The 25910-nt window shown below is 37.4% G+C and overlaps 1 pseudogene; it reads left to right on the plus strand.

Annotated features, from left to right (window-relative positions):
• Nucleotides 1-4588: 4588 nt before the first annotated feature.
• On the plus strand, nucleotides 4589-6103 carry LOC127135973 (uncharacterized; annotated as a pseudogene).
• The last annotated feature ends 19807 nt before the right edge of the window (nucleotides 6104-25910 follow it).

Genomic DNA, 25910 nt, shown 5'->3' on the forward strand with positions numbered 1-25910 from the left:
GTTGTATGGTATTATGTTTCCCCTTATCTAATCCCACTTTCTAAAATAATAATGAATAGAGGATGTCATAAGAACTTCCTCCGTCAATTAGAATCCGGGAGATGCCAAATTGTCTTACAGTAGTCGTGATTACTAGGGGAATAGTTCATTAAGGATGCCTCTGACCTTTTCAGAGTCTCAAAACCCTAACAAAGGTCAGTCATATACTTTGGGGGATGGACTACCTTTGTTCTTGTAAACAACCATCATGTCCACTATTTTTCTTTTGACTGTTCCCTTGGAAGTGAGGTTTGCCTGGGGTGCCCCGCCAGTAATTACAGTGATATATGGGTGTTTGCCTTTGATGGTGTCTCTTTATTCACCGTTAGTACCGAACTTTGTAAAACTTCATAGAAGACTTGGTCTTTAAAGATTCCTCATGATCTCGCTTACCTCCCGGGACATGTTCAGACAGTCGACCTTTCTTAATCATCTCTTCGATCACATCTTTAAGTTGGTTGCAATCATTTGTGTTATAGTCGTGCCCTATATGGAAATGACAATACTTTGATTTATCCATCCGACCAGATTCCTGGACAGGGTTAGGAAGTCGGATTCCAGCTTTTTGGAACTCAATGTTAGCACATTCCTGGTAAATCATCTCATGGGGTGTATCTAAGGGGGTGCCTTGTCGTACCGGTTGTACATCTCTTTAACTGTGTCCTCTTTTCGCCTGCATGATTCCTTCTTTGTATGGAGGTCAAAAATCACATTGGTGGTTGAGATAGGCATGTCAAAACGAGTATTTAATTTCTCCTCCAACGTGACATACGGTTAAGCTAGATTTAACATTTCCTGAGTTATATTTACCTTCTTCTTTCCCAGTTTGGTGCGGAAAGGATGGTCGTAAAAGAGGTCATTATCGAAGATCCACCATTAGAGGGCTTCTTAGGCTCCCTCTACCTCTACTACAACCTGAGTTAATCAATTTATGTATTATTATTGGCTCTCTTTTCCCTCTGTCTGATGCTACTTAAGGTTGCTATAGTCATTGATTGCCTTTTTCGGACGATAAAATGGGTAGTGAGGCGGTTGCAGAAGTCCGCCCATGATTCAATGCAACCATCAGGGAGGCCATTGAACCATAGCATGGCTGGTCCAATCAATGTTAATGCTAGTAACTTGCACTTGGAATCAATGTCAATATTGTAGTAATCGAGCAGGTTATTGACGAGTTAGACGTGCTCGTTTGGGTCTCATTTCCCATCATAGTCCCTCAATTTAAAAGGTTTTTTGCATTGACTTTGGGATCTTTCTTTCTAGGATCCAAGAGCACATAGGATGCTTAGGTTGCACCTTGATCGACTAATATTTGCCCAAGTCCGGGGATGGAGCATGATTGCCTCAGTCTCTTCCCGGACTACGGGGTCGAGTGATGCATTTCTCACCCTTCGAACAATGTTTTAATTTATGAACTTTGCTTCCCTTTATTGCGGACGGCTCCAGCTGGATGCAACGGTCCTTCTTAGACAGGGCCTTATGAGCTGAGTTTTCTCAGGGTTAGGTGTGTTGGAGGTTTTCTTCTAGGCAAAGGAATCTTTCTTCGATTGCTTTAGAGTTTCATTGCTGAATGATATTGTAAATACTAGTGATTAATTCATTCACACCCTGAGTGCATAGGTTTTCTTTGAGAATGCTAAAACAGTGGAGCGTCTCAGGTTGCTCAGTGAGTGAAGAGTCAGAAATCCAAGTTGTAGCATTTGAACAGTTCTTGTTCATGGAGGAGGAAAGGCCAAATCTGGATGCGGAGGAAAATCGATGTCAAGATTCATTTTACTTTGAGGGAGGTGAATCGTGTTTCTTTGATTTCCAGTTGTAGGTGCAACACTAGCAGCGGCAAGAGCGGCTTCACGCACGGTGGTAAAACGACCAACTCTAGATCCATCATTTACATAGATAAAAAATGTAAGAGATACAAGGGATTAAAGATGTGGGCAATTGATATATTACAAAAGGTTGTGAAATTAAAATCAATTGATTGTAACCGAATTTTATGCTTGATTTTATGGATCTTCATTCAAGGCGTAAAAGAGAACTTTACGTATGAAAGTTGAACCCAGAGGTACAAATTTATGAGAATGCACGAATCCAAATTTGTTTCCAACAGATGACGCCACAATTCTGTTTGGGAACCAAAAATAGAATGATATAAAAAGTTGTGATAGAGCATAACTTCTGGTGTGGTGGAGCCAGGGTGTACCTGAAAGGTTAGCGTTCTGACACTCAAGTCATTATGTGAAAGAGTTGAGAGTATTCAAATTGTGTTTGAAACTTGTTGCCTAAAACAAAGTCATTTCCTATTTATATGGGAGAGGAATAACGATTTCTCTATCTTTTAGGTGTGGAACCCGGAGGACCGTTGGATATGTTTGAGGTGTAGATCTCTTGTAGCGAGGTAAATGATAACCCAATGGTCAGGAGAAGATTCTAAAAGCATGATTTGAGTAGCCGATCTATACGTTTTCCATCTGGAGTGCTTATCCCGGGGTGGTTGGATAGAGAGGGGTATGACCAGCCTAAAACACCTTTCATCAAATGATTTGCTAAAATTATATCAGTACATACATGATCCATTCTTATAGCTCCAGAGATACAATCTCAAACAATATTGTGTTACTTCATATTTAACGTCTCTTACCATATAATAATGGTTTTCAAGTTTTTTAATAGTTGTGGTACTATCACATTGGATCAACACAATCGACATATCAACTAGCAAGCATCTCAAGAGCTTAAGAAGAGGTTGGCGTCGGCTCTAGTGTTGATTTTTTCCGAGTCTGCCTGAATCTTTTTTCGTGTATTGTTATGCTTCTAAGATGGGTTTAGGAGGCGTGTTGATGCAAAATGGAAAAGTTGTGGCTTATGCATCAAGGCAACTTAAATTTCATGAGAAGAATTATCATACACATGATTTAGAGTTGGCTACCGTTGTGTTCGCACTTAAGATTTGGAGACATTATTTGTTTGGCTCTAGATTTAAAATGTTCAGTGATCATAAGAGTTTGAAGTTTTCAGTAGAGAAATGTGTTTCAGTGATAATCGATTGCATAAAATGACAATCGATTGCGACAGGCCAAATAATGAAATATTATGTTTTTGTTTTGTTGCATTGTCCGTCGATTTTGATCCTATCTTTTGATCCGTAGGTCCAAATGACGTGTCATTTGAAGCGTTAGTAAGCTAACACACAGAGCTACCTCATGCTAGTAGTTGTTGAAATGTGTAAGTTATAGTAATTTACCTACTTTAGGTATGTTTGTGATGGTTTGTATGATCAATTAATGAATGTTTATGTTTATACGATGATGTGTTGTGGTTTGGTGAAGTAACATGGATTAATGCTATGATGAATTTGATCATGAGTTGTAAGTATGAGTTGATAAATTATACATGTAGAGATGTGTATTGTTGATTTTAGATCTTTGTTTTTATGATTGGCGGAAATTTTGTTAAAACATGTATCACAACAAGATGTTGAGCAAGATGTCTTGACATGTTGATCAGACATCTTTGCAGGTTTTGTTTTACTTCTTGGAAGACTTATTTTATTATGATATCTCTGAAGATTATCTTAATATTCATCTATCATATCTTACTATTCAAGAAGGTTTATTTTAGGAACTCTGGTTTGGTTTCCAACTGTGGATTTGTTTCTAAAAAGGAATGTTGATACATTTTAGGAAACATATGATTTTGTTCCTGATTTTACGTAGAAGATTCTACAGGATTAATGCAACAGTCCAAATTGGATATGTTGCAATTTTTAAGCCTAATCCCATGCTTACCAAAGGCTATTTAAAGAGGGCGTTGCTAAATCTAACACATAGAAGAGAGAACTACACTAGAGTATTGTGGAATTAGGCTTTTAGTGTTCTTTGTTATTTATGAGCCACTCTTATATCTCGTTGATATTAAAGTTGGATTGTGTCTTTGAGTTATAATTATTAATCACTCCTAAGATTTTAAGCAAGAGTAGATTATATGTTTTGGAAGAGTGTCTTCTATTATTTGATTAAAGGCACTATCACTGTGTGTGATTGAAGGGAAGTGAGAGGGGTGTCGTATCTAGGAGGGTCTTAGATAGAAATTCCAAGGGTGGTGATTAGGTGAGAAGTTTGTAAAATCATAGGTTGTTTATAAATTCAAACTAATACTATTATACTGGATTTTCTTCATTGCTTGGATGTCCCTAGATGTAGGTGACGTTGCACCAAACTGGGTTAACAATTGACATGTGTTAGTTACTTCCTGCTTTTTACACTATAATTGTTTCTGGTGTGACATGTCTTGATACTGGTGTCGTGACATCGTATACGACATATGTTATTTGCGTACTTGTTTCTGGTTTGACATGTCTTGATCCTGGTGTCGTGACATCGTATACGACATCTATTTTCTGCTTACTATTATTGTTTATTAAAGTCTTGATATTAGTGTCGTAACGTTGCATACGACATATGATATATAAATACCATAATTTCAATTGGTATCAGAGCAGGCATCCTGCTCTGTTTCTGAGTGAGATCCGGGGAAGATACTTTTTGGTACGATGGAAGGAGGATTTGTTAACAGACCACTCATCTTAGATGGCACTAACTATGACTATTGGAAGGCACGTATGGTGGCATTCCTAAAATCTATGGATAATAAGACTTGGAAAGCTGTCATCAAGGATTTGGAACATCCTGTTGTGAAGGACAAAGATGGGAAGGTTGCTACTAACTTGAAGCTTGAAGAGGACTGGTCTAAAGAAGAAGATGAACGGGCTCTTGGAAACTCCAAAGATTTGAATGCTCTATTCAATGGAGTTGACAAAAACATATTCAGGTTAATAAACACTTTTACTGTGGCCAAAGATGCATGGGAAATTCTCAGAACCACCCATGAAGGCACATCTAAAGTGAAGATGTCTAGATTTTAGCTTCCCATTACCAGATTTGAGAATCTAAAGATGAAAGATGATGAAAGTATTCATTATTTTCACATGGATGTTCTTGAAATAGAAAATTCATCTAGTACCTTGGGAGAGAAGGTGTCAGAAGAAAAGTTGGTTAGAAAAATTCCCAGGTACATACCTAAGAAATTTGACATGAAGGTCACAACCATTGGGGAATTCCAAGACATCAACAACATGAGAGTATATGAACTTGTTAGGTCACTCCAAACTTTTGAATTGGGTATTAGTGACAAATATGAAAAGAAGAACAAGAGCATAACTTTTGTATCCAACATTAAAGATGAAGAGGACCAATGTGACTTGGACACTGATGAGGGAGTGTTTAATGCTATTGTACTGCTTAAGAGACAATTCAACAAGGTGTTGAAGGGAATGGACAGGAAGTCAAGACCAAATGTCAAGAACATCTAATCTGACATCAGTAGGAACATTGATTCTCAGAGAAAATCAAGAACGGAAGAAAAGCCTAATCAAGGAAAATGTATTCAGTGTTATGAATGTGAAGGTTTTGGTCACATTAGATCAGAATGTCCCACGTTTCTCATGAAACAAAAGAAGGGCTTGTCTGTTTCTTGGTCTGATGATTCTGAAGGTGAAATTGATGATGAAACTGCTAAGCATGTTATAACTTTCACTGGTAGATATGGATCTGATGAAGATTCTTATGATGAGGATGTCTCTTATGAAGAATTGGTTGCTTCCTACAAAGAGCTTTGTGTCAGAAGTGAAGAGGTGTGTAAGACAGGAGAAGGGCAGAAGAGAATCATAGCTCAACTATAGGATTAAAAAGAGAAACTTGTATCTACTGTCACTGATCTTGAAAATGAGGTAACTCTATTGTCTTCTAAACTTGAAAACATGAACAAATCCATAAGAATGTTGAACAATGGGTCTGATATGCTAGATGAAATTCTTCAAGTTGGAAAAGAGGCTAGAAACTTAAAAGGTATAGGTTTTAATTACCAATATCAAAATAAACAATGAAAAACCCATGTGACAAAATTTACTCCTCCAGAAAGGAAGTATGAGCTCATGATATCCGACCAAATGTCATATCATCCTGCCAAACATCAGGAAACTCAAACTAAAGTCAAGTTTTTGCCTTAGAAATGTCATTATTATGATAAATATGGACAAATAAAGCCTTTCTGCTACAGACTATATGGTTATCCAAAACATTCAACATATCCTAGGGCTAATCATGTAATGATTAAAACTAGAAAGGAGTGGAAACCTAATATTGTTGTCTCTAGTCTTATAACCCATACTTCTCTTACAACTTCATCTAGACAAGACTGGTATTTTGATAGTGGTTGTTCAAGACACATGACAAGGGTAAAGAAGTATTTACTGGACATTAATTCTTATTCCTCTAGTTTTTCACGTTTGGTGATGGATCTAAAGGTGAAATCAAGGGTATAGGAAATATATGTTGCAGTAGTCTTCCTAGACTAGATGATGTTCTGCTTGTGAAAGGACTGACTACACACCTTATCAGTATTAGTCAGTTATATGATCAAGGTTTAAAAGTCAATTTCAACAAGTCAGAATGTTTGGTTAAAAATGAGAAGAATGATGTTCTAATGAGAGGAGTTAGGTCTAAAAACAATTGCTATTTATGGATACCATAAGTTACTACTTGTTCTTCCACATGCCTAATGTCCAAGAAAGATGAAGTCAAGTTGTGGCACCAAAAGCTTGGACATCTGAATCTCAAAGGGATATATCTTGGTTACTCTAAAAGTAGTAGAGCTTACATGGTATTTAACTCCAGAACCAAGGACATGATTGAATCCATTAATGTTGTGGTTGATGATTCAATTATTGTAAAAGGGACTGATATCAATGAAGATGTTTAAATATCATCTCAATAGACTGATGCTTTAGAAAATATGGAAGACAGTGAGTAAAACGTTGAGCCATCAAGGAATGAATCAGATGCTTCTGCTGACATTTGAGCTATTTGTTTTTCTGTTTGATTTTGTATGTTTTTTGTGGGCCTTTGCCACGAATATTAGACCTTCGTGTGCCATGGTTTGTACCTCTAACTCACATGTTCTACTACTTCTTTGCTCTACTTGGTTTGTCATATTCTGGCTAAAATGGGGGAGTATATAGTGTAGAGTTGTGCTAGTTATGCTATTGATTTTTTTTATCTCTATGGTGAAGGTTGTTTCTTTGAGGGGGAGTATGTTTCCTGTGTGACATGGGGAGTTATTTCTGTGTTGCTAATCATGACATTCAGGGGAGTTAGATCTGTTTGTGCCTAGTTTGTTGTGTACTTGATGTGATGTCAGACATAAAGTCTTGACATTTTGTTTCAGAGAATTATGTTTGTGCTTAGGATGTTGTGTACTTGCTGTGATCTCAGACAAAATGTCTTGACATTTTGTTTCAGAGAATTTTGTTTGTGCTTAGGCTGTCATGTGCTTGTTGTGATGTCAGATAGAATATCTTGACATTTTGTTTTTGAAGGAGGCTTGGATTGTGAGATTTTATTTATCTCTATGTGTTTTTTGTGAAGTTGGGTTTCTATTTGTTTCTATTGCGTGTACCTCTGATATGTCTTGGTGTCATACCAAGTGTTTGGATTTGTGCTTGAGATTATTTTTGTTGTTTATTATTCTTTCTCCGACCATATGATGCAAAGGTTATTTTAACCAAAATTAGCCAAAGGGGGAGATTGTTAGGTCTATGTTTTAATGATTAGCAACAATTTTGTTAAAACATGTATCACAGGAAGATGTTAAGCAAAATGTCTTGACATGTTGATCAAACATCTTTGCAGATTTTGTTTTACTTCTTGGAAGACTTAATTTATTATGAGATCTCTGAAGATTCTCTGAATATTCAGCTATCATATCTTACTGTTCAAGAAGGTTTATTTTAGGAACTCTTGTTTCGTTTCCAACTGTGCATTTGTTTCTAAAAAGGGATGTTGAGACATTTTAGAAAGCATATGATTTTGTTCCTAATTTTATGCAGAAGATTCTGCAGGATTAATGAACCAGTCAAGATTGGATCTATTGCAATTTTTAAGCCTGAGCCCATGCTTACCAAAGGCTATATAAAGAGGATGTTGCTAAACCTAACACATAGAAGAGAGAGCCATGCTTGAGTATTGTGGAATTAGGGTTTTAGTGCTCTTTGTTATTTGTGAGCCACTCTTATATCTTGTTGATATTAGAGTTAGACTGTGCCTTTGAGTTATAATTGTTAATCACTCATAAGCTTTTAAGCAAGAATGGATTATATGTTTTGCAAGAGTGTCTCCTATTATAATTAAAGTCATTATCATTGTGTGTGATTGAAGGGAAGTGAGAGGGGTCTCATATCTAGAAGAGTCTTAGATAGAAATTCCAAGGGTATTGATTAGGTGAGAAGTTTGTAAAACCAGAGATTGTTTAGAACTTCAAACTAATATTGTCATACTGGATTTTCTTCCTGGCTTGGATGCCCATAGATGTAGGTGACGTTTCACCGAACTGGGTTAACAATTGACATGTGTTATTTACTCCCTGCTTTTTACACTGTAATTCTTTATGGTGTGACATGTCTTGATACTGGTGTTGTGATATCGTATACGACATCTGTTATCTGCGTACTTGTTTCTTGTGTGACATGTCCTAATCTCGGTGTCGTGACATCGTATACAACATTTGTTTTCTACTTATTATTATTGTTGATTGAAGTCCTTATATTAGTGTCGTGACATTGCATACGACATCTGATTTCTGAATATCAGAATTTCAATTGAGTTAAAGGTGAGTTGCATGTATGTGAGTTAATAATTTTATTGAGTTGAATTATTATATATGTTGAGTTGTGTTGTTGTAACGAGATGCTAATCATTGGGAGTAAGTATAAAATATGGGAATGTTGTTAATATAGATTATTTTGAGTTATGTGTGTTGTATTGTTGCATGTTTGAAATATAACTATGTTGAGATGAATTATTAGCATGCTTATGTTGCACTGCTGATTGATAATGTGCATTTTGTGATTTTGAGTGTGATGCAATCCAGAGAGGGGATTACTTGAGTTGTCAATGAGTTTATATTAGGATCAGATATAGGTCTTAACGCATTGATATTGATGATATGATCACGCTGAAGGTGTGAAAAACACAAGAAATTGGGGTTTGAATTGGGTTTTACAAGAAAAAGTTTTTTCCAAAACAAGAACACACCACTAACAAGTTAATAATAAAGGGATAAAAATACAGATATCTTTATCCTGGTTTGCTTGAAACTTAAAGCTACTCCAGTCCATCCACCAAGGTGATTTTGCCTTAAACACAAGGATGTAATCCACTATAATTAACAGATTACAATAGTCACAAAGAATAATCTTCCTTGTCTTCTCAAGGATCCAACTATACCCTAGTCTCCTTAAGGACTCACAAAGAACAACCTTCTTTGTCTTCTCAAGGATAACCTCCTCAAGGAATCAAACAAACAGTTTGAATAATATATTGTGTCTTGCAAGATGCTTTTATACAAGCAGCTTTTAAACAAATGAATAACCAAACACTTAAAGAAAAATTGTGTACAAACAAATGATAGCTTTTCACAAAGAAATAGACTTGTCAAAATATTGTGTCATCGGAGTTTTCTTCAAGTCTCCAAGTCTCACTTGTATAGCATAAGAAGAAGATCGTTGGAGGGCAGAAAGGAAAAAGCTCATAGAGCGGTTGTCCATTGTTGGATGGGAGAGGAGTGATATTGCATATTGTCCTACACCCACAAAATCAGTGACAAGTGTGATGTATAGTACTGTCCTTGCCCACAAAATCAGGTAGTGGAAAGGATGTTCGATTTGTCTTATGTATTATTTGATCATATTCCCGTTTGATCTTATCTTCAAGTTCATTGGCTTCTGGTGAAAGTTTATGAAGCATGAAATGAATAAACATAAAGTTGGATTCAGAAACTTTAGAATCTTTAGTTAGAACCTTGATAGCGTCAGTAGTCTGGCTTGTGATCTTTAGTATCTTCAAAATCTTCAGAGTTTTAGAATCTTTAGTCAAAACCTTGATAACTTCAATCGTCTGGCTTGAGATCTTCATAATCTTCAGCAAAATAACACAACTTTAGAAGCTTGCCATTCTTCAGAAGTTTGGTGATCAGAGTCGCGTCCAGAAGCATGAGCTGAGAGAACTTTACAACAATAATATAGTGTCTCCTTAGAAGCTTCTTAGGAGTGAATCAGCACAGAAGCAGAAAGATCATTGCAGCAACAATATTAAACATCTTTCAGAACTTCTAATAGCTTCCGCAGAAGCGGATTTGGAACACATTGTTCAGAAATTGATGACGATGCACGTCATATATTCAGAACCAGAACTGACTGTTAAAGTTACACAATAACAAACCATTAGGGTACCAAAACTGTTCTCACACAAATACAATATTGTTATCATCAAAACTCAAGGTATAGATGCAGAACCAAATCTTGTTCTAACAATCTCCCCCTTTTTGATGATGACAAAACATGTATTTTGATGAATAGTTTTGTACAAGGTAATCATTGAAGAATACATCTTACAAAAGCACAAAGCTCACCCTGAGATGTATAATCCTACAAAGATAAAATCAGAATGAAAGAACACTTTCCTGATTAACCTTTTTGAAGTACCAAAGTAAATTTTCAGTCAGAATCTGGTTTATCTTCAGAAGTTGATTGATGTTGTCCATAACACTGGTTTGTTAACATCAACATTCTAATAAGCTTCACTTCATAAGCTTTTTTGAGTTCCTTTGAAGATGCTTTAGAGCTGGTTATCTTCTTTGAAGAAACTTGACTTTCAAGTCTAATTACTATAGAGGAAGCTCTTCCTTATAGCTGGATGCCAATGCCACAGTTTTCAGAAAGAACTTTCAGAAGTACTTTGATTTCTAAGTACTCAATGTTCTAGGTTCATAACATTAGTTCCTTGAATCTTGTTCTCAATCATCAACATGAAGGTTGTGTAGACTCAGATAAAGGACCATTCCATCAGAAACTGGTAACTTGTATTCTGATCTTTGAAACTTAATAAGAACTTTTCATGTTTGATTATAACCATTTTGATTTTTGAAATATAACCCTGCAAATCATTTAACAAACTATTCTTTGAAGAGTTGTTAGTAGAAGACATTAGTCAATGTTTGGGTTCTTACTTAAGGAATTTAGGTATATCAAAATAACTACGAATCTTCCCCTTAGATATGTTTCTCCCCCTTTGTCATCAATCAAAAAGACAAAATAATAAAATAAATAAAGAGAAACAAAAAGATTTTCATTGATAAGACAAAAGGCAGAGAAGATACAAGTAGTATTTAAAAAAATAAAGGGTTAGAGGTTCTGAGGAGGAGGCGGAGGAAGTTTGGATAGAGTTAGTTGAAACATCAAGTGTTGTTTGTCCAGACGTTCTTTTATCAGCACATTATCAGCTTTGGTTTCCTCAATGGTCTTCAGAAGTCCAACATGAATCTCTTCAGATGAAGTTCCAGCAGAAGATTGAGAAACAGAAACTCCAACTTGTTAAGTTTCAGAGACAATAATTTGAACAACAACTTCTTCCATTACGCAATCCTAATGTCCAAATACAACTATAGGATCCTGAACGGCCACAGCTTCCTGAACAACAACTTCTTCTACAGCTTCTGGACTAACTTCCTTGACCTCTGGAGCAGGAAGACATAACTATGAGTTCCGTAACTTCCAGATTTCCATTAAGGGAATAAACCCAGAAAGGAAGTTTCTTTCAGAAACTTTGTACCCAAAATTCTTCAGCCTAGAGATCTTGGAATTTATCCATCATTTGTAAGCTTCCCAAGCAGAATCACTCTCAGCAGGATTTGCTGAAGAACGAATGATTGTCATTGCTTCATGTAAACGGCTTATGGATTCTGATTCAAACTTCCTCAGAATCTTACCAATGTTGGGAGAGGGTTTTGGTGGTTTGGGGTAGCTAACCGTGAGATCAATTTTTGATTCATCAAAGTCATGACCAAAAACCGATGGAGTAGTGATGAGAGGTGATTCAGGGTCAGAGAGGGTTGGTTCAGGTTCGTAATTGAACATACCTTCAAGAGTGCCTTCAGACATATGGCCATCAGAAACTCTTGAAGGGGATGTTCTGGGAGTTGCGAATTTTGGATTTGTTGGTTTGGGAGAAGAAACAAATGGTGGTGGAGTGGGTGGAATTTATAATTGTGAAGGAGATGGTGGTACTGGTATCTGTTATTGTTGTTGTAACAAAGTTTTAGAAACTTGAGGAGTTTCTGTAGCAAGTTGTATAATGGGTAATTTAAGAGGTGGTGGAAGTAAAATAGGTTCATAAATAATGGGATTACTAGCTTCAGAGGTTTTGGAAATGACTGGAATGGGTTGAGAAGTAGGAGGAGGTTGGATTGGTAAGATCCTTTCAGAAATCACAAAATTAGGAGTAATCAGAGTGCTAGCTTCAAGAAGCTTACCAGATGCAGTGTCAGAAGTTTTTGAAAAGTGCTGGACAACTCCAGAAGTATCCTTCAGAAGCATGGATTTTTGGCGCTCACTGAGAGGCACCTCGTCTTCATCCAAAAAGACATCATCTTTCTTCTTCTTTTTCTGAGGCCTTGAAGATCCTTCTCCTCTAGATTCATTCTTCCACTTCCCATGAACATCTGGATATGTTTCAAGTAGATTGAAGGGATCCACCAATGAATCAATTCTATCCTTATGACAGCTTGCCAGATAGTACTATAGAACCTCTGAAGGATCAATTTAAGTGAAGATAGGAAAGTTGTCTACTAGAGTTCTCATTCCAATGATATCATCCCTAGAAGGAATGAAATATGGTCGAACAATCCTAGAAATGAGACTAATGCTCTTCAGATTCTTCCCCCAGAATACCTTTCTAGCATCCTTCACAAATTCATCGGTCAAGCCACTGAGCAGAAGGTCATCTACCAGGCCATTCTCAACAAGAATGTCAGAAATCAACCTTCCATTGGGAATGAACTTGCTTTTGTTCTTCTTCGAAGATCCACCAAGAATCCCTCATGAATTTGAACAAGATGGAGGGAAGTCCCAACTTGAGACCCTTCTCTAGAAAGAACACCATGAATTTCTGATATGTGTTAACATATTCAGAACTGTTGGTGCTAGGTTTGTGATGAATGCAACCAAGAATGATTTTGAACAAAACTCTCAGGTTGTTTGTCAAGTCCTAAACACTTGGACCTTTATCATCCTCGAGATTGGTTCTAACTTTGAAGATGACAAGAGCAATAACAACTTCTCTTTTAGCATTGATCTTGGCACTGTGAATTCTTTTGCCTTTTCCATTGTGAGAGATTAAATCAGCAATTGATTTCTCAGTTATGATAATCTTCTTGTTCATGAGTTAGGAAGTTATTGTTTCCTTTTCAGCAGTGGCATGCACCCAAAACTTCTTCACCAAAACAGGATACACAGGGCCAGTTAGTCTCTCAAAGAAGGATTTCCAACCTTGAAGTTCCAAGGTTTCAGAGAAATCAAAACTGTTGTCTTTCAAGTTCTTGAAGTCTACAATAGTTTCACATAACACCATTGACTCGTTGACAGGAGTGTGTAGAGTTAATTATGGTATTCCTTCCATGATGAGATTGTTTTCATCAGCCATGGAGCGATTGAGAGAGAGTTGTTGTTGAATCAGTTGTTGTTGAGCAGACATTGATGAAGACGAAGGAGATGAAGAATAGTTGTAGAGAGGGGTGTTTTAGGTTTGAAAGAAGAAAGTGTGGGAGTATTGTACGCGTCGTGTGAAAATGTGAGTGAAGTGGGTTTATATAAATTTTTTGCAATGATGAAAAGATGGGAATACGAAGTTATAAGGGGAAGCGTAAGAGTTTAACCTAATTCTAAGAATTACGAAACCCAATGTGTCACGCTTTTATCACGCATGCTCAAAAAGTGAGACAACTGTCACCACTTAAAGCTACATGAAGTCAAATGATATGACAACCATTTAATGCAACGACTGTTCAGAATCAGGAAGACAAATCGATAAGATTTCTTATGATCAGAGCCTTTCTGGTTCATAAAAACTTCCTTACTTCAGAAAGCTCATGTTTCAGAGTCAACAAAAACATTCTCAGAATCTAATCTAGAGTTCTGAAGATTTAAATATTCTGAAATACATATTTTCATTCTAGACATAAATCCATAAATAAGTTTTTCAGAATGAACACGAATCTATCTTCAGCGAGGGGTTTTGTAAGGATATCAACCCATTAATTGTCTATATCAACAAATTTTAGATGAAAAATACCCTTCTGAACACAGTCACGTAAAAATGATGTTTAATTTCAATATGCTTAGCTCTAAAGTGCAAGATAGGATTCTTAGATAAACAAATAACAGAAGTATTATCATAGAGAATATGAATGTTACTCTTAGATATCTAATAATCTTCCAATTGACTCTTCATCTAGACTATCTGAGTACTTCATCCAGAAGCTGCAATATATTCAACTTTGGCTGTTGAAAGCGCAATTGTTGATTGTCTCTTGTTGGACCATGAGATCAGGTTATCTCCCAGAAATTGGCAACTTCTAGAAGTACTTTTCCTTTCTATTTTGTCTCCAACATAGTCAGTATCACAATAGCCTACTAAATTATATTCACTTGATTTTCTATAAAACAAACCAAGATTAGTAGTAACTTTCAGATACCTAAAGATTCTCTTAACAACAGTTAAGTAGGTTTCCCTACGATCTGATTGGAAGCGAGCACATAAGCAGACACTGAATAAGATATCAGGTCTAGAAGCGATTAGATATAAAGGGAACCTGTCATACCTCTGAAAAGCTTCTGATTTACCTTACTGCTTACCTCTTCTTTCTCCATAATACATGTAGGATGCATTGGAGTATTTGCTTGCTTACATTCTGATAAGTTAAATTTCTTCAGAAGTTCCTTTGTATATTTGCTTTGATGAATGTACGTTCCTTCTGAGTGTTGATCAATTTGGATTCCCAAAAAGAACTTGAGTTCTCCCATTAGACTTATTTCAAATTCTTCCTGCATTGACTTAACAAAATCCTTGACAACGACACATTAGCAGAACCAAAAATAATATCATCAACATAAATTTGCACAACTAGAATATCATTCTTAAAGGTTTTGTAAAAAAGTGTTATGTCCACTTTCCCTTTTGTAAAATTATTTTCCAAAAGGAAGTTACTTAGTCTTTCATACTAAGCTCTGAGATCTTGCTTCAGACCACATAACGATTTTTTCAGTTTAAAAACAAAGTCAGGATTTTGAGAACTTTCAAAACCAGGAGGTTGATGCACATATACTTCTTAAGAAATATATCCATTTAAAAATGCACTCTTAACATCCATCTGATAAAGGATAATGTTATGATTGATTGCAAATGAAATTAAAAGACGAATAAACTCTAACTTGGCAACTAGACCAAAGGTTTCTATATAGTTTATACCTTCTTGCTAACTATAACCTTGTGCTACTAGTCGAGCCTTGTTTCTGACAACCTCGCCTTTCTCATTTAGCTTGTTTCTAAAGACCCATCTGGTTCCAATGACATGGAAACCCTGTGGTTTCTGAATAAGATCCTAGACGTCGTTTCTGGTGAATTGATTCAGTTCTTCTTGCACAGCCAGAATCCCTTCATTATCCAGAAAATCTTCATCAATAGATGTGGGTTCTATCAGATATACCAAACCTATAAGAGTCTCTTCAGAAGGTTTGAATGAAGATCTTCTTCTGATTGGAGCATTTTTATCTCCCAGAATTAGTTCTTCAGAGTAATAGGTTCTTGATCTACTCTTCTTCTGATGAGTCGAATCAACGATAGCTTCTGGTTGAGTTTTTTCCAGATTCTTTAGCTTTACCTTTTGAGTCTTTTTCTCCAGAATCAGTACCCTTGGATTTTGAAAGATTGATCTTCAGATCTGCGAATTTCTCAACTAGCTTTGACTTTTCAGGGTCAAGCTTATCCTTGAATCTAATATGAATTGATTCCTCAACAAGTCGTGTTTCTGTGTTAAAGATTATGTAGCATTTAAAACGTTCAGAATATCCTAACAATAAACACTTTTGTGATTTAGAATCAAACTTGCCAAGATTCTCTTTAGTGTTCAACATAAAATATTCGCATCCAAAAGGGTGAAAGTAAGAAATGTTGGGCTTTATGTTCTTACATAATTCATAAGGAGTCTTACCCAGAATAGGTCTGATAGAAATCATGTTCTGAATCTAACAAGCTATGTTAACTGCTTCTTCCCAAAAATGCTTAGCCATATCAATTTCTTGGATCATTGTACGAGCCGTTTATTGCAAAGTCCTATTCTTCCTTTCTACAACTCTATTTCATTGTCGAGTTCTTGGACAAGAGAAATCATGGGAAATACCATTCGAATCAAAAATATTTTCAAAATGTTTATTTTCAAATTCGCCACCATGACCACTTCTGACTTTGACTATTTTGTAGTTAATTTCTGTTTGCACTAGTGAGCAGAAGGTAGAAAACACAGAGTGTGACTCATCCTTGTGTTTCAAGAACTTTACCCATATCCAACGACTGTAGTCATCAACTATGACCAATCCATACTTCTTTCCATTGATAGAGGCAGTTTTCGTTGGTCCAAATAAATCAATGTGCAGAAGCTCTAACAGTCTAGAGGTAGAAACAATAGTTTTCGCTTTGAAGGATGTTTTAGAAAACTTGCCTTTTTGACATGCTTCACAAAGAGCATCTGAAGTGAACTTCAGGTTTGGTAGACCTCTGACTAATCAAAGCTTATTTAGCTGATAAATCCTTCTCATGCTAACATGGCCCAAACTTCTATGCCATACCCATTGCTCCTTATAACACACATTAGACATTTTACATTTTGATCTTCAAGATCAGAAAGTCTAATTTTATAAATGTTGTTCTTTCTCTTTCCGTTAAAAAGGATTGTACCATCTTTCTATTGACATCCTTGCAAGACTTTTGATTAAAAATGATATCATAACCATCATCACTAAGTTGACTAATAGACAAAAGGTTATGCATCAGACCATCAACTAAAAGAACATTACTAATAGAAGGAAGTTTATCGTTACCAATAGTTCTAGAGCCAATGATCTTTCCTTTATGGTTTTCTCCGAAACCAACAAAGCGTCCAAGCTTAAGTTCCAAATCTTGGAACATAGAACTTCTGCCTGTCATGCGTCGCAAGTATCCACTTTCTAGGTACCATGACTGGTGTTTCAACTGAGCTGCTAAGGATGTATGCAACATAAATTATTTTATCCTTAGGTACCCACTCTTTTGGGTCCTCTCTTGTTAGTTTTCCCAGAGTTTCTTACAACCTTAGGCCTTTTAGCTTAAGGATAATCATAGGGAATTTGTGCATGATACTTAGGTTTCAGAACTGAGTTCTTATCCTTTGTATGTTTATGTGTCTATGCAGAAATATCAAGCTCAGTGCCAGTAGACACAAAATACACATAGAGAGGTTTTGGTTTTAGCTTTAGACTTTCATCAGGTTTTATAGTTTATCTACAATATAAACCTTTCTTGCCATTTCTGCTAATTCCATAGATCAAGGAAGCCATATTGCTTCTATCTATGCTTTTAGTTAGAAAATACTGGAATGCTCTTGTTGGTGTAAGCCCTAGAGGCCAATACTTTTGGCACTTGTATCGAATTATTTATTAATAATAAAAGGCTTTTTTCTTTATTATGTTTGTTTAATAAAGTCCCTAGAATTGCTAGTTCGTTTAATGTCTCAAGTGTGACTTAATCATGAGATCCCATTAAACATAATGACATTATTCTTAAAGTATCTGTAGTCGAGCTTTGTTGTGAAGTGGGATAACATTAAAACATTAATACTATTATGTATATAGACTGATGATCACATCTCATGGATCATGGATAAGGAGTTATCAAGTCTTAAACATAGGTATGACTATTATGAGTAATATTTATACTGGATTGACCCGCTATGGGAATACTATATAGAATATTATGCAAAGTGTCATAAGTTATTCTCATGGTGATAATGGTGTATACCACCCTTCGACCTGAAACCACTATGGACCCTAGATGTAGAGTCGAGTGCTTTATTACAAATGAAACATTATCCGTAACTGGATGACCATAAAGACAGTTGATGGGTACTCCACGAAGCATGTTGAGGGACATGAGTGACCTAGATGGAATTTTCCCATCCTGTGTAATAAGATAAATGTCCAAGGGCCCAATATTGAACGGGACAAGGATGACACGATCTATGCCTTGTGTTCAATATAGACATAAGGGAAAAGGGGTAATTGTACACATAAGTATTATCATAAAAGGATTTGTCATATCACATGATATTTTCGTGTCTTGGGTAGCAATGATGTGTTGCTAGATACCGCTCACTATTTATTATATTAAATACGTGATTTAATATAATTACCAATGTCGCGAAAACCTACAGGGTCACACACAAAAGGACGGATTGATGAGAGATAAAGTAAATAAGGAACACCATAAGATACGGTGCACTTAAGTGAATTATAGAACATTGTAAGGTACGGTGCCTTAAGTAGAATACGAAACAAGAGGTAACAATTTCTATCACTGATCATGCCCATTCGTAAGGATCACTAAAGGAGAAAATTTTTAATTTCCGCCGCATTTTGGATCGCAATTCTCCTTCAGCTCTATCATATCTAATGACATAATCAGTACCAGAAGCTTCTGAGATTATTTCCTCCTCTAGTTTTGAAAATTTTCTTTTCAAAGCAGAGTTGTTCCTTTCTAAAGAAAATACTTTTTCATTTAGAGAGGAAATACATTTATCAATATCACTCCGAGTTTCAGAGGTAACTACTTGGAGTTGTTTAAGGTCCTTGTATTTATTTTGAAGACTCTGTTACTTTTCCAGCATTTCAGAGAGACATGATTCAATATCAAAACAAGATAGGTTACAAAGTACCTCTTCATAATCAGAGTCGGATTCTGATTCTGATAATACCTTATTTTCTGGTTCTTCAGAACCTTTGGGATCATCTGTAGTTGCCATCAGTGCAACATTGGCTTTTTCTTCGTCAGAATCTTCTTCTTCGGATTTTGAGTCATCCCATGTGGCCATCAACCCCTTCTTGCCTTTGGAAAAACTCTTTTTAGGCCTTCTGTCTGTTTTCAGCTTAGGACAATCATATTTGTAGTGGTCTGACTCCTTGGTTCGAAGAAGATAACTTCTTTTCCAAAACCTTACTTCTTTTGTCCAGACGAAGAATCAAAACGACCAACAGTCCTTCTGGCTCCTCTAAACTTTCCTAGACCATTTTGTCTGTGCTTCCAAAGTCTGTTGACTCTCTTTGAAATTAGAGATAACTCATCATCATCTTCTGAGTCTTCATCAGATCCTTCTGATTCTTCCTCATTTTAATAGGCTCTTGTCTTCTCAGGCTTCGACTTTAGGGCAACTGATTTACCTCTCTTACGAGGTTCATCTTCTTTAAGCTCAACCTCGTGGCTTCTTAAAGAACTAACAAGTTCTTCGAGACTGATATTGTTAAGTGTAACACCCTTGTAAAATACCCCAAATTATTATAATTAAAATAACAATATATTCATCAGAGTAATTATGCCCCGAAGGGTGTCACACAATCATTTAACAAAATTATCAAGCCTCCTGTCATGCCCATTTACTTAAATCAAAATAAGGTTCTTTTGCATAATTCGCAGCGGAATATGTCAACATCAATGTAAAACATGTAACACCATACATGTAAATCATTCAACAACCAATATCAATTTAATTAAAACATCCCCTCCCGATGTTACATCTATCAGAGCATGACCCATAAGAACTACTCTAGACTCCACGCATTAGCTTCTACTCAACTCATTTCTCATTACCTGAAAAATAGGCGTAAGGGTGAGTTCCTCAATCAATATAATAAGCATTATAGAGCAACATGTAATGCCAAGTAATTAACACATTAATTCACCCTAATTAGACTACGCATTCAGCAACAGTAATATCCATTCAAACATCATAATCAACAGTACAAATCTCCATCATATTCAATCATTAACAACACAACACACCACACACATATGATACTGGAATACATCCATTCATATCATATGCCATACATTCATTATGCAATGAGACTCTATGCATGCGGTACCGACTATTTGTGAACATATAGTTCAACCTCACCGTCCAAATCCAGGCACGGCTACCAAGCTCACTAGTCCCACTCATTTGAGACATAGTGACTCACTCACTAATTCCTCACCATGGGAATTAGCTACCACCCCAAATGGGCCATGAAATGCACGCTACTCACCTAGCATGCAAACAATCAACAACAGTCCAAAATGACTAAACTCACTAATTCCTCACCATGGGAATTAGCTACCACCCGAAGGCCACAATATGCATGCTAATCACCTAGCAATGCAACATCAACAATAATCAAGAATAGACACATGCTCACACTCTAAGCCATAATACAGTCTATTCACAAACGTATACATTCACATCATCAAGTATACCATCACACATTATCAACATAATTAATCACAAAAGCACATCATATCATGCCACATAATCAACCACAGTATTAGCCTGCTCTACTAATACCTATACCACTCAAAACAACGGGAAATGATCCCTACAACATCATATCTCAGCTAAGTACATCACTCAGCCTAAACAACCAAGAACTGCACAACAACAGTTCAGGAAAAATCCCAACTCTGCCCATACGCGCACTGTCCATGCCATACGCGTATTGCCCAAACCTGGCCAACTCCATACGCGTAATGCCTACTCTCTTACGCGTATTGCGCATTTCCTCGCCCAACTCATACGCGTACCACCTATCCCATACGCGTACGCTACGCGTAACAACTTCCCATTACGCGTACCAACAGAGACCAATTCACGTTCAAAATGCCATCTTTTCCACCCATACGCGTAAGGCTTCCCTCCATACGCGTACCAACACCTCATACGCGTATTGCCTAGTGCCATACGCGTATGACCAGAGACCAGAGCTCTCAGATCTGCAATGGCTTTCTCTGCTACGAGATCTACCCAATTCAACCTTCTACAGTCCAAATTTCACACACAATTCATTCATATCATCTAACACGAATCATACACTTTCGATTTCACAAATTTCTAACCTTTCTACCTCTAATTCCTACGAATTTCGTCAATTATAACCCAAATTTTCGTTCATCTCCAAAGTTCACAAATTCAACATATATCATCCAATCAGAGGTAAAACAATGGTCTATTACTACCCAGTACATATCATCCCATAATACCCGTTAATCGATGATAAACCCCCCTTACCTGAGTTAATCCGGCAGCCTCTGAGCTCCAAGCTTCTCCTTCCTTCAACCTTCGTTCTCTGGTTCTCTTTTTGCCTTTTCTGCCTCTTTTCCCCTTTCACGTGAAAACCTTTTTCCAAAAAAATTGGGACTTTTTATTATTCCAACTTATATACTCCAATAAATAATTATCCCAATAATTATTATTCCAAAATAATAATAAAATAATAATAATCCAAACTTCCAATTATTCATTTAAATTAATAAATAAAATATTAATTTAAATTAAATAATTAGCTTAGTTCAATTGGGGTGTTACAACTCTCCCCCACTAAAAGAGTTTTCGTCCTCGAAAACATACCTCAATCGAACAACTCCGGATAAGCCTCCTTCATCTGGCTCTCCAGTTCCCAAGTCACATTGCCACCTGCTGGTCCTCCCCAAGCTACCTTCACCAAGGCAATCTCTTTACCCCGCAACTGCTTCAACTCTCGATCCTCGATCCTCATAGGTGATGTCTCAACAGTCAGGTTATCTCTCACCTGTACATCATCTATTTGGACTACATGCGACGGATCATGAATGTATCTCCTCAACTGAGACACATGGAAAACATCATGCAAATTCGCAAGTGACGGCGGTAAAGCGATACGATAGGCTACTTCCCCTATCCTCTCCAAAATCTGATAAGGACCAATAAATCGAGGTGTCAACTTCTTCGACTTCAAGGCTCGACCAACACCAGTTATCGGAGTAACACGAAGAAACACATGATCTCCCTCTTGGAATTCAAGTGATTTCCTCCTCTTATCATGATAACTCTTCTGACGACTCTGAGTAATTCTCATCTTATCCTGAATCATCTTAATCTTTTCAGTAGTTTGTTGAACAATCTCCGGTCCAACCACCGCACCCTCACCGGACTCATACCAACATAAAGGTGTCCGACATCTCCTACCATACAAAGCTTCAAACGGTGCCATACCAATACTCGAATGAAAACTATTGTTGTAGGTGAACTCAATCAAAGGCAAATAACAATCCCAAGCACCTCCTTTTTCTAAAACACAAGCTCTCAAAAGATCCTCTAATGACTGAATCGTCCTCTCAGTCTGACCATCAGTTTGCGGATGATATGCAGAACTCAATCTCAGCTTAGTTCCCAAAGCCCTCTGCAAACCTTCCCAGAACTTTGATGTAAATCTAGGATCTCTGTCCGAAACAATACTCGACGGAATACCATGCAAACTTACAATCTTCTCAATATACAACTCGGCTAGCCTCTCTAACGGATAATCCATTCTGATCGGAATGAAATGAGCCGACTTCGTCAATCTATCCACAATCACCCAAATAGCCTCAAAATTCTTACTTGTCCTCGGCAAACCAGAAACAAAATCCATACTGATACTATCCCACTTCCACTCTGGAATAGCCAACGGTTGCATTAGCCCAGACGGCTTCTGATGCTCAATCTTCGACTTCTGACAAGTCAAACAAGAATAAACAAAACTCGCAATTTCTCTTTTCATTCCCGGCCACCAAAATAACTTCTTCAAATCATGATACATCTTCGTAGCTCCAGGATGAATACTCAAGCCACTACGATGTCCTTCTTCCAGAATACTCTTCTTAAGTTCAGTAACATCCGGAATACACACCCGACTACCAAATTTCAAAATACCATTCTCATCAACTCTGAATTCACCACCTTGACCTTGATTCACTAACGTCAACTTATCAACCAAAAGCATATCGGATTTCTGACCCTCTCTGATCTCGTCCAGAATACCACTTGTTAACTTCAACATTCCCAATTTAACACTATTGTGAGTACTCTCACACACCAAACTCAAGTCTCTAAACTGCTCAATTAAATCCAATTCCTTAACCATTAACATAGACATATGCAATGATTTCCGACTCAATGCGTCAGCCACAACGTTTGCTTTACCCGGATGGTAATTCAAACCAAAATCATAATCCTTCAGAAATTCTAACCATCTCCTCTGTCTCATATTCAGCTCTCTCTGATCAAACAAATACTTCAAACTTTTATGGTCACTGAAAACTTCAAATCTTGATCCGTACAAATAATGCCTCCACAACTTCAGAACAAAAACCACAGCTGCCAACTCTAAATCATGTGTCGGATAGTTCCTCTCATGAACCCTTAGTTGTCTCGAAGCATAAGCTATAACCTGCTTATTCTGCATCAACACACCGCCTAAACCCAACAATGAAGCATCACAATAAACCTCAAATGGTTCTGACGAACTCGGTAAAATCAGAATAGGAGCAGTAGTTAACCTTCTCTTTAACTCTTGGAAACCTTCTTCACATTTCGAATCCCAAACAAACGCTTGCCCCTTCCTCGTCAACATCGTCAGCGGTAATGCCAACTTAGAAAATCCCTCAATGAACTTCCTATAATAACCAGCCAAACCAAGGAAACTTCGAATCTCAGCAACAGACTTCGGAGCTTCCCACTTCGACACCGCTTCTATCTTAGAAGGATCAACAGCAACACCACCTCTGGAAATCACATGACCGAGAAAACTAACCTCTTCTAACCAAAATTCACACTTTGACAGTTTAGCAAATAACTTCTTTTCTCGCAGAACTCCTAAAACCACTCTCAAATGCTCAGCATGCTCTTCTTCAGATTTAGAATACACCAAAATGTCATCAATAAACACCACAACAAACTGATCTAGGTACGGATGGAAAATCCTATTCATATACTCCATAAATACTCCAGGTGCATTAGTCACACCGAAAGGCATTACAGAATACTCATAATGTCCATACCTTGTTCTGAAAGCAGTCTTCTGAATATCTTCAGTTTTCACACGGATCTGATGATACCCAGATCTCAAGTCTATCTTGCTGAACACACTTGCACCAACCAACTGATCCATCAAATCATCAATCCTCGGTAAAGGATACCGATTCTTGATCGTCACTTTGTTCAGTTGCCTGTAGTCCACACACAACCTCATAGTACCTTCCTTCTTCTTAACCAACAACACTGGTGCACCCCAAGGTGACACGCTCGGACGAATAAATTTCTTATCCAACAGATCTTCCAACTGACTCTTCAATTCAGCTAACTCAACAGCAGACATACGGTACGGAGCCATCGATATCGGTCTAGTACCAGGTACCAATTCAATCGAGAACTCGACTTCACGCTCTGGCGGTAATTCATTCACTTCTTCCGGAAACACATCAGGAAAATCACACACCACAGCGAGATCGCCAATCACCAGTTTATCTTTAGCTTCCAAAGTCGCTAACAGCATAAACAACTCTGCCCCATCTGCTACTTCCTCATTCACCTGCCTTGCAGATAGAAATAAACTCTTTCCTTCCTCAATCTCAGGAAATATCACAGTCTTATCAAAACAATTGATAGAAACCCGGTTAAACACCAACCAGTTCATACCCAGAATAACATCGATTTGCACTAATGGAAGGCACACAAGGTCTATCCCAAAATCCCTACCAAAAATACTCAAAGGGCAACTCAGACAAACAGAAGTAGTAGTCACTGAACCCTTCGCAGGAGTATCAATCACCATACTTCCATGCATCTCAGATATCTCTAACTTAAGCTTCACAGCACAATCCAAAGATATAAAAGAATGAGTCGCACCTGTGTCAATAATAGCTATAAGAGGAAAGCCATCAATATAACACGTACCTCTGATCAAACGATCATCTGCAGAAGTCTCAGAACCTGATAGAGCAAAAACTTTGCCTCCTGACTGATTCTCTTTCTTTGGCTTCGGACACTGTGGACTGATATGACCCACCTCTCCACAGTTGAAGCAAGTCACGGTCTTCAACCGGCAATCTGCAGCCAAATGACCACCTCTTCCACATTTGAAACACTTCTTCTCATTACTGGTACACTCATGGATACGATGTCCAGCCTGACCACATCTGTAACACTTAACAGGAGCACTAGAATCTCCCCCACTAGGCCTCTTCGTCCCACTCTGTCTCTGGAAACCTTTGCCAGCTGCATACGGTTTCCCACGATCGATCTGATTCTTACCTTTCCTATCAACCCTTTGCTGATAGCTCTCTGCTCTAGCCTTGGAATCCTGTTCAAATATTCTGCAACAGTCAACCAAATCAGAAAACACTCTGATTCGCTGATATCCAATTGCCTGCTTGATCTCGGGGCGCAACCCGTTCTCAAACTTCACACACTTAGAAAATTCTCCAGCAGCCTCAGCATAGGGAGTATAATACTTCGACAGCTCTGTGAACTTAGCAGCATACTCCGTAACAGACCTGTTACCCTGCTTCAATTCCAAGAACTCTATCTCTTTCTTTCCTCTGACATCCTCTGGAAAGTACTTCCTCAGAAATCTCTCTCTGAACACTGCCCAAGTAATCTCAGTATCTCCAGCAGTTTCCAACTCAGTGCGGGTAGCAACCCACCAATCATCAGCTTCTTCTGACAGCATATGTGTACCGAACCTGACCTTCTGGTTATCAGCACACTCAGTTACTCTGAAGATCCTCTCTATTTCCTTCAACCATTTCTGAGCACCATCTGGATCGTATGCTCCCTTGAACATTGGAGGA

This window comes from Lathyrus oleraceus, chromosome 4, assembly GCF_024323335.1.
Source record: "Lathyrus oleraceus cultivar Zhongwan6 chromosome 4, CAAS_Psat_ZW6_1.0, whole genome shotgun sequence".
In the NCBI taxonomy this organism is placed as follows: domain Eukaryota; kingdom Viridiplantae; phylum Streptophyta; class Magnoliopsida; order Fabales; family Fabaceae; genus Lathyrus; species Lathyrus oleraceus.